This window comes from Ambystoma mexicanum, chromosome 1q (genome assembly GCF_040938575.1).
Source record: "Ambystoma mexicanum isolate Mex_15411 chromosome 1q, UKY_AmexF1_1, whole genome shotgun sequence".
Taxonomy (NCBI): domain Eukaryota; kingdom Metazoa; phylum Chordata; class Amphibia; order Caudata; family Ambystomatidae; genus Ambystoma; species Ambystoma mexicanum.
Genome location: NC_090922.1, coordinates 524,971,455 through 524,984,740, shown reverse-complemented (window position 1 = coordinate 524,984,740; position 13,286 = coordinate 524,971,455). Strand labels below are relative to the sequence as shown.

Sequence of the window (13,286 nt, the reverse complement as noted above, 5' to 3'; positions counted from 1 at the left end):
AGGCATAGACCGTGAGCGGCCATCCATGCCTGGATAATGAGGTAGACTCTGTTCACAAAGGCCAAATCCTTGTCATAATCTCCCATCAACGGGATGAGGATCTGTTTATTGTCTGCATAGTTGGTGTAGGTGATACCAAGACCGTCTAGATCATCGAAAAGGGGCTTTGTGAAAATATTATAGAGAGTGGGCGATACGCACAATCCTTGGGGTACGCCGCAGGTGATGGGTGCGGGGTCTGCAGCTGATAAGGGAGGGAATACTCGCATTCTCCTGTTGTCTAGGAATGAATGGATCCATGCAACTGCTTCCTGAGAGAAGCGGGCTGCCGAGACCAGGTGATTGCATAGTATTGTATGGTCTACCAGGTCGAAGGCGGCAGAAAGGTCAAGGAGTAGTAAGAGTGAGGTCATGCCGTTATCTCTGAGTGTCTCTATTTGTGCCTTGAGGTCTAGGAGTGCAGTCTCAGTACTGTGTTGTGGTCTGAAGCCAGACTGTCGGACTCCTAGGAGGATGTTTAGTTCCAGGTGGTGTTGAATTTGTTGGTAGGCAACTTTATCTAGTATTTTCAATAGGAATGGCACAGTGGTTATAGGGTGATAGTTAGTAGGGATACAGGTGTCCAGGGTTTGCTTTTTGAGAAGGGGGAGGACCCAGGAATTTTTCAGGTTGCTAGGAATGGTGCCTGATGTGAAAGAGGCAATTATAAGTTTAGTAATGAAAGGGGAGAGATCACGGGCGGCGTCTTTTATGATTTGGGCTCGGCAAGGATCGCCCTGGCAATTGGAGGGTTTGAGGGTGAGGATGACTTTCTCAACTTCCTTAGCGGATACTTTGTGAAAGTGGAAGGGGGTGTTGTCTAACGGTTTCGGGGTTGGTAATGGGTTAATAGCAGGGTCTAGGTTAACAGCGTTTGGGGCAGTTATGGACACTTTTTTGTAATTGATCTTCGCCTGAAGCATGGTTATCTTGTTGGCAAGGGCATTTTGGATACCTGTGCACGAGTTCTTATCCTTGGGGCAAGAATCGGGGACTTGGGTGGGGGATTCGACTTCCTTCAGGATGGCAAATAGTTCTTTTGTGTTGGATTTAGCTTGAGTGATGCAGGTGTTGTAAGAGGTTTGTTTCGCTAAGATTATTTCTTTTTTGTAGAGGGTAGCTAGATTCTTTAGGTTGTTTTTGTTGGTGTCTGATGGGTCAGATCTCCAGGTTTTTTCGCTGAGGCATTTCTTTTGTCTGATTTCTTTGAGCTGGGGTGTGAACCACGTATTTAGGTGCTGGCAGGGTTTACTCTTCCTGACTTTTAGTGGTGCAATAGTGTCCAGAGAGGCAAGCATCATTTCGTTGTATATTTCTACCATATAGGCTGGGTCCGCTGATCTGAGATAGAATTTAAGGTAGGGAGAATAAGGGGGATGAGATTTTCTGGGGTGATATTTTTCTTATTTCTAGTAGGTGCAGTGGGGGCTAGGGTATTGTTGTTAGTAGGAATGGTAGCATCTACAGTGAAAGATACCATGTAGTGATCAGACCATGGCTGGGGCATTATAGATGTGATGTTAATTGGGCAGTTATGCTCGGCAATCCAATCGAGGGTCCTTCCTTTGATGTGTGTTGGAGCTGTGATCTTTTGGGAGAATCCTAGTTCCTCAAGAGTGTTGTTAATTTGTAGGGCATTGGGGTCATGTGGGTCGTTAAATCCGATGTTGAAGTCGCCTAGGATGAGACTTTGGGTAGACTTTGTATGTTATCCTGCATTGATATAGTGCTTCCAGCCATAGTTTATGGTGCTGAGGTGCAAACGGGTTTGGCAAGGGATGGGGGAGGAGATCAGGCCAGCCATTTCCAATAAGGCGGTCGGTGGGAGGGGGCACACGCCCTCATGGTCACAACAAGTGGAGCGAAAGACATTTTGCCTTCAGCAGAGTTGCATTAGAATATGGGGTGGGATTCCATTCAAAGCATTGCTTTAGGTAATGGTCGAGGTTAGTGACATTTCCTTCTTTGCAAGGGCCTTTGTACTGGTGGGGATGGGTTCCCTGGTCATTAGGTGGGTGGGGAATAAGGCGTCTCTGCCTTTTGCCGAATTGCATTGTGGTATTTGCCACCTTCCATTCCGGAAGTGGAGTCCTTGTGCTCCGGTCTTCCGGTTCGGGTTGTCCGAGGGACAACTGGGGTTTGTGGGTGGAGGCTTGGCTGGCCCTCCCAGGGGGTGCGGAAATACAGAAGAGTATTGTGGAGGACAACCAACGTAGGAGTGATGGCACTCAGCCGGATATTCCGGCATCTTGGCATAGTTGGATAATGTTTGGGGAGGGGATCAGTACTGGAGGGTCCCGCATTGAGGGGCTACGGTCAGCGGCCAGGCATTGGCCACACGATGCAGGGAAAGTTTTCCCATTTTTTCGGAGGGGAATGTTAGCGGTTGTGGTTGTTTGCACATGGTGGCTGGTTCTTGGGAATAATTACCCTTCCAACCCCCTTGGCGACAGACCCAAGCACACAATAGGGAATGGGTGTCTCAGGTGGGGGGGCGCTTTAGGGTCCCAGGTTGGCTATATATACACAAGGATGCCCTTTCAACTGGGCATTTTGTACAGGTTTAGCTCTACAACTAAAGGTAAGACTTATGAGATATCTATCAGGACATTATCGATGCCTCTATACTACTTTCACTTCCTCTATCCCTTAAAAGAACCACTTCTTACATTAACTTTTCTTTCTATGTTTTCTTTCCATTTGGGGCAAAACAAGAGTGAATTGCCAGTTCATCAAGCTACATTAATATAAGAGCTACCATGTGAACAAGTTTATTTTTGTTTAAAATTTGAAAAACCTGAAATTAAGGAACTTGTATTCTAAGGATTAACCTGATTCAGGGTAAGTCACAAAAATGTCACATTTAGATTTTATTTTAATAAAATGATTATTTAATATAATGCCTTTTTGATTTTCAAATGAGGTGACAAAAAAACCCTTTTCAAAAATGATATCTCTTATGATTGAACTTATCTGTTTCCAAATGAGATGACACAAGACCAAAACATTTTTTTGACAAACGCTTTTTCTTTAGTTTGAACTTTTCAGGTACAATACCATTTATTATTTATTGAAAAATCTCTCCTGATGAACTGTTTAGGACCGTCTGAATGGTGAAACACGCGTTGAGGGTCAAAATTTCGATATCTGAAACCTTGAATATTAAAATTCCTTTGTGAGTATCAAAAACTATTGATCAGCGGAAGTTATTTTTTCCTGTGAACTGGCCAAAAACAAGAAACGTATTATTAAGTTGGCGCAAATACCGCTTATCCCCACCTATATATATTACAATTCTAAACTGTGAAACAGTCTCACAACAGGGATAACACAATTTGCATGACAACTAAACCTTTGAAATAAGTGGAATCGCCAGAGCAAGATACCAAAGGCTGCAAAGTGTAGACATGGATTTCCTGATGGTACAAGAGATGCACCGGCAGAGGGGTGGTGAACCACGCCCGGGGACGGGGTTGGGGAGGGGAGGTTTTTGTGGCCCCAGGTGCAGAGAAAATGGGAGGGGCAGCAATTGTACTTTCGGGCCGGTTCGGACTGGTGGTGGATGAGGTACAGAGGGACCCGGGTGGTCGGTGCATGTTCATTAAGGGACCCCTGCGTGGTGAAAGGATCACAGTGTGCTTGCTCTATGCTCCCAACGCTAGCCAGGTAGATTTTTGAATGGATGTAAAAAAACAAACTGAGGCTTTTTGTGGAGGGCTGGCTGGTGGTTGGGGGCTTTAAAATGGTCCTGGACCCAGTGACAGATTGCAAGAGAATGGGTGAGGGGATGGATGACAACCCGGGCAAAGCGGCCTCCATGATGTTTAGGAAAATCATCCAGGAAATCGGCCTTACGGATGCCCTTGTGGAGGGAGGGGCGGGTGACAGGCCCTTTACCTTTTTCTTGTCGGTCCACAACACCTACTGTAGGATGAATTTGATACTGGTGGTTACAGAGGTGTAGGCCCAAGTCAGGAACACCTGCGCCATACTGGTCCAGTGGTTGGATCATGACATCGTCAAGATTGTGGTGGGGAGTGACCTTAGACAGAGGTCCTCTGCAAAATCTCCCAGTTGTTGTTGACGGAAATCACAGACTACTTTGTCTTTAATGACAAATGGGAGGTGGGGGTGCAGACTATCTGGGAAGGCTTTAGGGCCATGTTGTGGGGGTTCCTCATCAGGATAGAAAAAGAAAGAACATAGGGCACAGGAAGGGGAGCTAAGGGTGAAGATTTGGGAACTAGAGCCGGGAGGACCAGGGGGTACGTACCTCACACTGTGCAGTGCTGCTAAATTGAAGCTTTACAAAGCAAAGCGTAATGCTATCCTGGTTCAGGACACGGAAAAGAAGCTACTATACCTAAAACAAAAATACCACGAGAGAGGGGAAAAACGGGCAAAATACTGGCTTGGAAGCTACGGGAGGAAAGGAAAAAAGGGTGATAGGGGCCATTAGGGAAGAAGGGTACAGGGATGTGCATGATCCGGTGGGAATAGGGAAAGAATTGCCAAGTTCTATGAAAAACACTACTCGCCTGAATTTATAGGCAAGGATGCGCAAATGGCTGCATTCCTGGACCCCCTGTCGCTACCTGGCATACCACAGGGGGAGTCAGAACGTTTGGGGTAGCCTATCTCTGAGGAGTAGATTGTGCGGACAATTCACAGGATGAAGCAGGCACCGCACCTGGCAGCGATGGGTTCTCTGTTCTATTTTACAAAAAATTCAGGTCCTCGTTGGCCCTGTATCTGGCCAGAGTGTTCAACGAGGTGTTGTCGGGGGACCCCTTGCCAAGCTCGATGCTGGAGGATACGATAGTCACAATACACAAGGAGGGCAGCGACCCGACAAGATGTGCCTCATACTGACTGATCTCACTGTTACATAACTATGTAAAAATCCTAGCCAAAATTCTGGGTTCTATATTGGAAACCCTGCCAACATCCCCCCTTCATAGGGATCAAGTGGGCTTTATACAAGGGAGACAGGGTTCAGGCAATATTCGTAAGACCATCAACCTGATGCATCAGGATCATACTCAGGGAAGCGATGCTTGCCTATCCTCTATTGACTCGGATACGGCCTTTGACAGGGTGGAGTGGCCTTTTAGGAAGGTGGTGCTAGGGAGGCTGGGCCTCGGTCAGGGTTTTCTGAAATGGGTAGATGTCTTGTATACACTGCCCATGCCATGTGTGCGGGTCAATAACGTCTTATCTGATTCCTTACATCTGACCTGAGATACAAGACAAGGGTGCCCCGTGTCACCACTGTTGTATGCACTCATAATGGAGCCCATTGCTGTCATGATTAGAGCAAACCAGGAGATCAAGGGCATACAGAGTGTTGAGGTCGAGTTCAGGCTGTCCCTGTTCGCGGAAGACATCTTGGGATACTTCCCAAACTCTTGGAACAAAATGAGAGTTATGGACGCCTCTCAGGCCTCAAAGTTAATGTAGAGAAATCCAGAGTTTTGCCTGTGGGTCCACAATGGACCGGCCTGACCACGCATACTCAATACTTAGGGATGAGTCTCAAACAGTCACAAACAAAGTATTTAGGGGCTGTCTTGCCAAGAGATCTGACAGGGATCGTCAAGAGCAACTTCGACCCAATTTTGGTACAGATGAAAGAGGCCCTCAGAAGGTGGGATCCCCTCACCCTTTCCTGGTACGGATGCATGATATCGGTGAAAATAAACATCCTCCCCCGCTTGCTCTATCTGTTCTCTGCCCTACCAACAAAGCTCCCTGTGGCCTTCTTCATTGACCTGAAGGGGGCACTCTTGAACTTTGTATGGCAGAACAAGAGGCCGCGAGTCAAGTGGTCCACCCTCACGCTACTGCATGCCCGAGAGGGGTTTGGCTTCCCAGACCCATACTTATACTATAAGGCTGCTCATTTGAGGGTTTTGTTGGAACACTCGAGGGAGGACCTGAGAATGTATTGGACATACTTGGAAGACCTAGTGGTGCAACCGTTGAAGGTGAGGGATTACCTATGGGCTCCATTCAGGTGAAGTCTGGGCGCAACCCACATTAGGTGTTCTGTGCGACCTTTGGAGGGATAGCAGAGTTAATAGAGCATTCTCATCCTGACCTTCACCCATGGCATCGGTTTGAGGTCCCCGTTCAATCTGGTGAGGCAGGGGATGTGGTGCGCCCAACAGTGGTCGGAGGGGGGTCTTCAGAAAGTGGGGCAGTTGTTTGAGGTGGGTCGCTTTAGGAGCTATGATGAGGTGCAGGAGGGTCTGGGGCAGGACAGGATCACGGTCCTTGAGTACTTAAGGTTAAAAGGGATATTCACTGATTCTAAGTGGCTTTCCCAGGTGTCCAGGTGTCCTGGGATCACTCTACCCGGCCCATTGAAGATGTCACAAATGTTTCCGGGGGCCTCTCCCATCTGTCCCAGGGGCTGTGGCTGGGTGGGTTCCCTCTCCCACATGTGGTGGCATTGCCCTAAAATACATCTTTTTTGGCAGAAACTCCTTAGCTGGATTAAGGAATACTCGGAGGTACAGCTGAGCATGGACCTACTACAAATGTTGCTGGGATCCCGGCCAGAGATTGGGAAGAATACTGGTTGCCTAGGATATGGGAGGCCATGCTGAGGGCCGGGAGACTGGCAAAAGCCCAAAAGTGGAAGGCAGGGGAAACACTGACGAAACAGGAGTGGGAACAGAAACTGTGTAATATCATGGTAATGGGGAAGCTAACTGCCATTGTTAATGACTACTTGGAGTCCTTCCTGGAGGAATGAGGTCCTCTGATGGCTAGGATGGAGGGCGCCAGAGCCTAACCAATGGGGAAAGAGAATGTAACGGGTTATCATTACACCCTTCCCGGATAAGGGAGCCAGTCCAAATCCAATTCTGTGGTAAGTCATACAATTGTTATTTTTTTTTTTTATTCATGTATCAACACCCCTGAAACAGTTTATTATATTATTGCTCAATGTTGTCTGTACACGCCGACAAGGAAAATGTGTAGGGGAGGGAGTGAGGGGGAAGGAAAGGGGGATATTCAGCTATGAGGCGTCGAAGGTCTTTATTGTTGATGCTGTCTGTTTATATGACAATATAAACTAAAGTTTAAAAAAAAAAAGAAAACCCATACATTGGAAAATGCTTTCACTATAGAGAAGCTGATTAATTAACACGACCCCTAATGCATGCTCATGTTAAACCCGCTCCAGTTTAACCAAATTTGTTAATGAAATGCTTAATGTTTAAAAAAAAGTTTTAAATACTTCAAAATACATTTAATTTGCTAACTAGTTTGTCGATTTCCTTTCTCAATATTAAACTTACGTTTTTTTACTTCAGCATGAAAAGCTCCAAACCATGTATTGCTGGTACCATTATGTGCATTGGATAATGACCCTTCACCAACTTATCATAGAGGACCCTAACTCGGTGGTGGATCATTATCCTGCGATAATGACCCCACCCTCGTGATAAGGCTATATTATTAACTTTTTGATCAGTATCACTTGTAAATAGTGAGAATATTTTCTTCTGTGTCTCTCAACCTGTCAGTCTCCCACACCCCCCAGTCATAAATCCCCTCACACTCACCAATGGCCTCACACATTTTACACTCCCAAGCCCCTAACTCTCCCAGTTGTGTGCACTCTCGGTAGACCTGTCACTCTGCCAAGTCACAACACACACTCCCCAGTCCATGCCAACCTGCTAACAGGGCTCCCAACTTACACCTTACAATCTCCAGTTCCTCTTGCTGTCTGCAGCCCTTCATTCCTTCTCATTATCGCTTTGCTCCAGTCTCTCCCTCCTTCCCCCAATATCTTCTCCATTCTCCCAGTCTCTTCTACTCTTCCTCCCATCTTCTCTTCCAATCTTGTGCTCTTTTCCTCTTCCCCCTCAGTATCTCCTTTTTTCCTTAGTCTCCTTGCCTCTTGCCCATCGATCCCGCACCCCTTTCTCCCCCGCCTCTCACTGTATGCCTAGCTTCACCCTCCATGCCAAAGCTCTCCATCTCTACCTAGGCTCTCCATCTCTACCTATGCTCTCCATTTTTACCGAGGCTCTCCATCTCTGCCAAATATATTGTTTTTAACCGCTCTGCCCTTCTTCTGTCCTTGATAATCCTATTGCACCTATACATTTGTTCCTGGTTTTTTGCCACCTGTTTTTGCTGGATTTTATTTTTTAAAAACATATTTTGCATTTTTTTTTTGTCCAAAAGAGTCAAATTTCACAGATTTTATTTTTTCAAAAAGGGTCAATTTCATGCTGTTTCCTATAAAATTCTGTTTTCTGTAAACATCACAACATCGCTATAAGCTGGCAGTCTGTCTAAAGCTTTTTTTCTGGCATGCACACCTTTCTCTTGCCTTGCTATGCCATGATATCATTTTCTGTATGCATTTTCAGGATTGTCGCACAGCTAACCAACCTGGTCAACAAGGTCTTTGCCAAGGTCTTTGCCTGCTCCCCCAACTCACATGCTAAATTCTATGTTCCAGCATGCAAAACACATACCAACCTAATCACTCATGCTAATTGGACACCCCTCCAAACAGAAATCAAACATCAGATCACTAAACCTCTTCAACCAACTTCCATAGCAGACAATGCATCCTAGCCCTATGGGCAGACAAAGCACCTCCTTCAGTCATAAAATCCTCAACGGTTTTGTCACTGAACACCTTGAAAGTGACATGGATACAGAGCTCAGGGTGCCTTTGGGCTGCACGCATCAACACAACATCAAAGCTTTCTTACATTTTCCCTATCTCCTAACTCACCCTCCTCTGTCTCAAATCTGCAAGAGCACCTGGACTTTCAGCGCGTTCTCGTGTCTTCTCTTCTTCATGACGTCACTCCACATCTGCAAATGCAGTGGAGCACTGTATACATTCCAATAACAGAACACAAGATCTCATGAACACTAATAATCGTGTTTGTAATATGTTGGTGTGTGCATCTGACCAGCTTCCTGAAGAACAGCAATGTGCAGTAGCACCTGGAGCGTTCCAAGTGCTTGATGGGATAACCACAAGAAATGATCTCAGGCCCAAATAACCGTACAGACTTAAGGAATATGGCACAATACTACTTTATAATCAGTTCAATAAAGTAGGGAAACCCGGTGAACAAACAGATTGCAGCTCACACACTCTCAACGCATTTTCGTTACACAAAAGGTTTTATACCTCGACATATGTCAGCTATGACATCATCCTATGTGTCTAACAGTAAGGAGGGAATGGTTAAAGGAAGCGTATACTTATAGTATATATATTTATATATATATATATATATATATATATATATATATATGGGTTAGTGACATCACTGGGTGCCCCTTATCTGGTGGGCACGCCTTGAACTACCTCTAACTATGTAAAATACAGATAATAGCATAACAACAGCAGCAGATATGCTTCTGCAACAATGTATGGTCCACCGTTACATAGGCACTCACGATTGGTTGGCACTCTCTCAGCAACCTTGGACTTTCGGCTCATTAGCAGCAAGCAGCGAAACCCAGGTGCTGGGAACAAAGTCAGAGAACTGCCTTTTTTAGCTAATTAGCCTACCATCTCTCATCAGTTAGGCCCTGAGCCAAGGCTTCTTTTTTGTAGTTGACCTTGCAGCACATTCTCTTTCTCGAACATTACATTAAAGGGAGTGCTGGTACATTGCTATCTAGAGCTTCATGAATAGGCCTTGTTTTCCGGTCCTGCACCACGTGTGAGGAGACCATGATTTTATCTGTTTTTCCCTTATTTAGTGCTATTTGATTCAATTATATTGTGTGCAATTCCTCTCCTTGGCCTCTGGAGACTTGGTTGCCTCATTCTGCATGGGGTTTCTACATCTTTAATTGTACCACACTTGGCATCTTGGCATTCACAACTGTTCACTCCTTTACTTAATCTAAGTGAAAATGTCCTGCATATCTAGCTTTCCCTCTTTGATTCCTTGCAAGCCTTGCAGTTGCGTCCTGCTGTGGCATCCTTGATCATGAGCCAAGCAAATACCCTTTGTTCTTGCACAAATCTGTATTCCATCTCATGTCAGCTCTGCAACTTTGGTCTTTCTCCTCTCAAGGCTTCTCGCTTACCATTATACGATGGTGACATCCATTTTCTCAACCTGGCCACTTTACTCGCGTTCTATTTCCTACTTTAGCAGGCTTCTGCGTTCTCTTATCTAGGTTGCATTTCTGCGTATATACATCTACTTCCTCTCTTGTTACTTATTTTCTTAGTGTATATGGTTTTCTTCGTGTTTGCATGTATATTTACTTTGTCACTCAAGTCACATCTAAATTCTTTAGATATCCATGTGTTAATTTCAGCGCGTTCTCGTGTCTTCTCTTCTTCGTGAAGTCACTTCACATCTGCTGGACCTTACTTATAGTGCTTCTATGTTCAGTGGTGTTTGCAGACTTCCTTCTACCACATCAGTTGGGGGTTCCTTTGATACGGTTGTTCGAGCGCATAACGTCTCTCATATCTTCTATGTGGTATTGGGATGATGCCAGGTGTCATGCAGTGTTTTCTTACTGTTCTTCCAGTATGACAGAGGTGAGGGAGTGGGCTGCATGAGTGACATATACATCTGCCGCTCTACAGCCAATAATGGCAGGCTTTTCTGGAGCTGTTGGCAAGTTGGATGCCTTGGTTCTTTGGTTAGTTGAGCTAGAAGTAAGCACTTCACATCAATGCTTGAATCAGTCTGGGCAATCTGTTTATTTATTTATTTATTTTATTTATTGTGTATTTGTAATGCGCCTACCTACACAGCAAATAGTGTTTCAAGATGCAACAGGACAAAAGAGGGGGGAACAGGGATGAAGAATAACAAACACTGTCCTACTAGGCCTTGTGTCATTTGTATTGTGCAAGTGCAGTAACAAGAAGAGCAGGGGAGTGGGGAAGGTGGGGGGACGTGCCGATCAGAGCAGAATGCACTAATGCTAAAGAGGGAAAGAAGTGCAGGTTGGGGTGGGAAGAATGCAAATGCTCAGTGGGAGAGCGAGGGGGGAAGAGGGCCTCCGGGGCTAAGCGAGTGCTAAGGGGAAGCCAGATGGACAAGTGACAGGGGAACGCAGGGAATTAAGGTCTACATGCTAAGTGCGAGGACGGGGCTGGATGGACTCAGTAGGGGCGCAAGTCCTGCTAGGTTAGGACAGGGAGAGGGAGCCCGATTGGGCAAGTGCAGATTATGGGGGGTCAGGGTAGCCAGAGGTGCTGGGGTAGACTGGGCGAGGAGGGCCTGGTGCCCTGTATGAATCAGAAGTAACCAGGTAGTCAGTCAAAATCCGGCAGCGTAGGACATTAGGGGAGGGAGAGAGGGAAGGAAGAAGAGAAAAGGAGTGTCTTGAGAAGCTTCCGGAACTTGAGAAGATACGGCTCAAGCCTGAAAGGGGCACTGAGTCCATTACAGAGTGAGACTCCTGCGAAAGAGAGAGATCTACCCCCACTCTCTGCTTAGAGAAGCATCTGATCTGCAGAGAATTGGTGTTAGAAGACCGAAGGGCCCTAGAAGGGAAGTTTTAGGGAGAGAGAGAGTTGGGTGTAGCAGCGTCCCTTGGCTCAGAAAGCCTTGCGGATGATGCAACAGGTCTTGAACTTGATCCTTGCAATGACCGGGAGCCAGTGGAGAGATTTTAGGGATGGAGAGATGCGGTCCCTGGACTTGAGGCCAAGGATAAGTCTTGCAGTCCCATTCAGGGGCGAAGGGAGGATTCAGGCGGACTGAGGAAGAGACTGTTGCAGTAGTCCAGTCTAGAGGGGACCAGAGCTCTGGAGACAGTGAGTTTCTGGGGGAAGGAGAGGAAAGGGAGAATGCCTCTGAGGAGGTGCAGCTGAAAGTGTGCCTTCTTGGCAAGGTCAGCTATGTGAGGAGAGACGGAGAGAGAGGAGTCGAAGATGACACCAAGGTTTTTTGCCCTACAAAAGGGGGAGGGGAGGGAGCACATGGAGGGCAGACAAAGAGTAGGAGGGAGGGAGCTGGGGTCCCAATGAGAAGGATCTCAGTGTTACTGGGATTAAGGCAGAGCTCGTTAGCAGCACAACATGACTGAATTGCTGTCATACAGTCAGGTATGTGAGCGGGGGAAGAAGAGACAGTGTAGGGAAGCTTGAAAGGAGAGCTGCATGTCATCCGCATAACACTGGAAGTGAGAAAAGAAGATGGAGATTAGGTGGGCTAGAGGGGCATGGTAGATGCCGAAGAGCCACAGCGAGAGGCATGGTCGGACTGGGACAAGAAATAGGCCTGGATGCCCAAGAAAAAGTGGCCCACTCCTCGCCTCATAAAAGTGACCCACCCCTCGCCTCACGACCCTTCACCTCTGATGACATCACCAGAAGTGATGTCATTTGACCCCACCCAAAGTGACATCCCGGGAAGCGATGAAATGCGACCTTTCACCCCTCACCCCTTGACAAAACAGGAAGTGGCATCAAATAGCATTGTTCCTAAGTAGACTACGAAAAATATGGTTATGATTTCACTAATGTGATATTCATTTCATACAAGAATGAATCACCATATGTATCATTAATATCTCTGTGTACAGATCCATATTGTCAAATTATTATGAAATCAAGCAGATGTCCAAGGCCAAATGATAATATTTTATTGTATAGCACTTACGTGTAAGCTCTTTTTTAAAGAACAAATATGCACACAATATCACCCAACCTGTGTTGGTACTCATTTATCTACCTCAGAAGGATGAAAGGCTGAGATGGTCTTGCTGGGATTCAAACCTGCAACCTGCAGATCACACACACATCACAGCAGCGAGCGCTCAACCCAATGAGCTATCATATCGGCTATAGTAAAATGAGCAATTACTCTGTAGTGGATGCCATTAAACTGGTAACTGAGATTTATCAGCAGACCAGTTAAGTTCATCTGCAGGTCTGGTGCAAAGTTGGCCGCATGCTGCAGCAGCATGTGAATGATGCATGCATCATAATTTATGATACACACATCATGCATGCAAATCAATCATCAAAGCAACGTAACATGTGTTACCTTGCTTTGATGAATTATGCCATTACGGGTGCTTTTTGTTTGTTTAAAAAAAGATATATTTCTTTTGTCAAACCTTTTTTTTTTTTTCAAACTGGCCCAAGCGTGAGCAGAAACCGGCCCCCAGGGACTATACCTGGCGAGAGGATAGAGTCCTGAATGACACCTCAGGTGGACAGTGTGCTAGGGAGAGAAAAGGGCCCAGTTGAACCTGGGATGATTGGTCAG

General features: G+C 46.1%; 1 protein-coding gene across 5 annotated transcripts in view; it reads left to right on the top strand.

Annotated features, from left to right (window-relative positions):
- GRIK5 (glutamate ionotropic receptor kainate type subunit 5) overlaps window positions 1-13,286 on the top strand; it is a 1,788,232-nt gene that overhangs the window by 511,839 nt on the left and 1,263,107 nt on the right. The gene's annotated exons all lie outside the window — the stretch shown is intronic.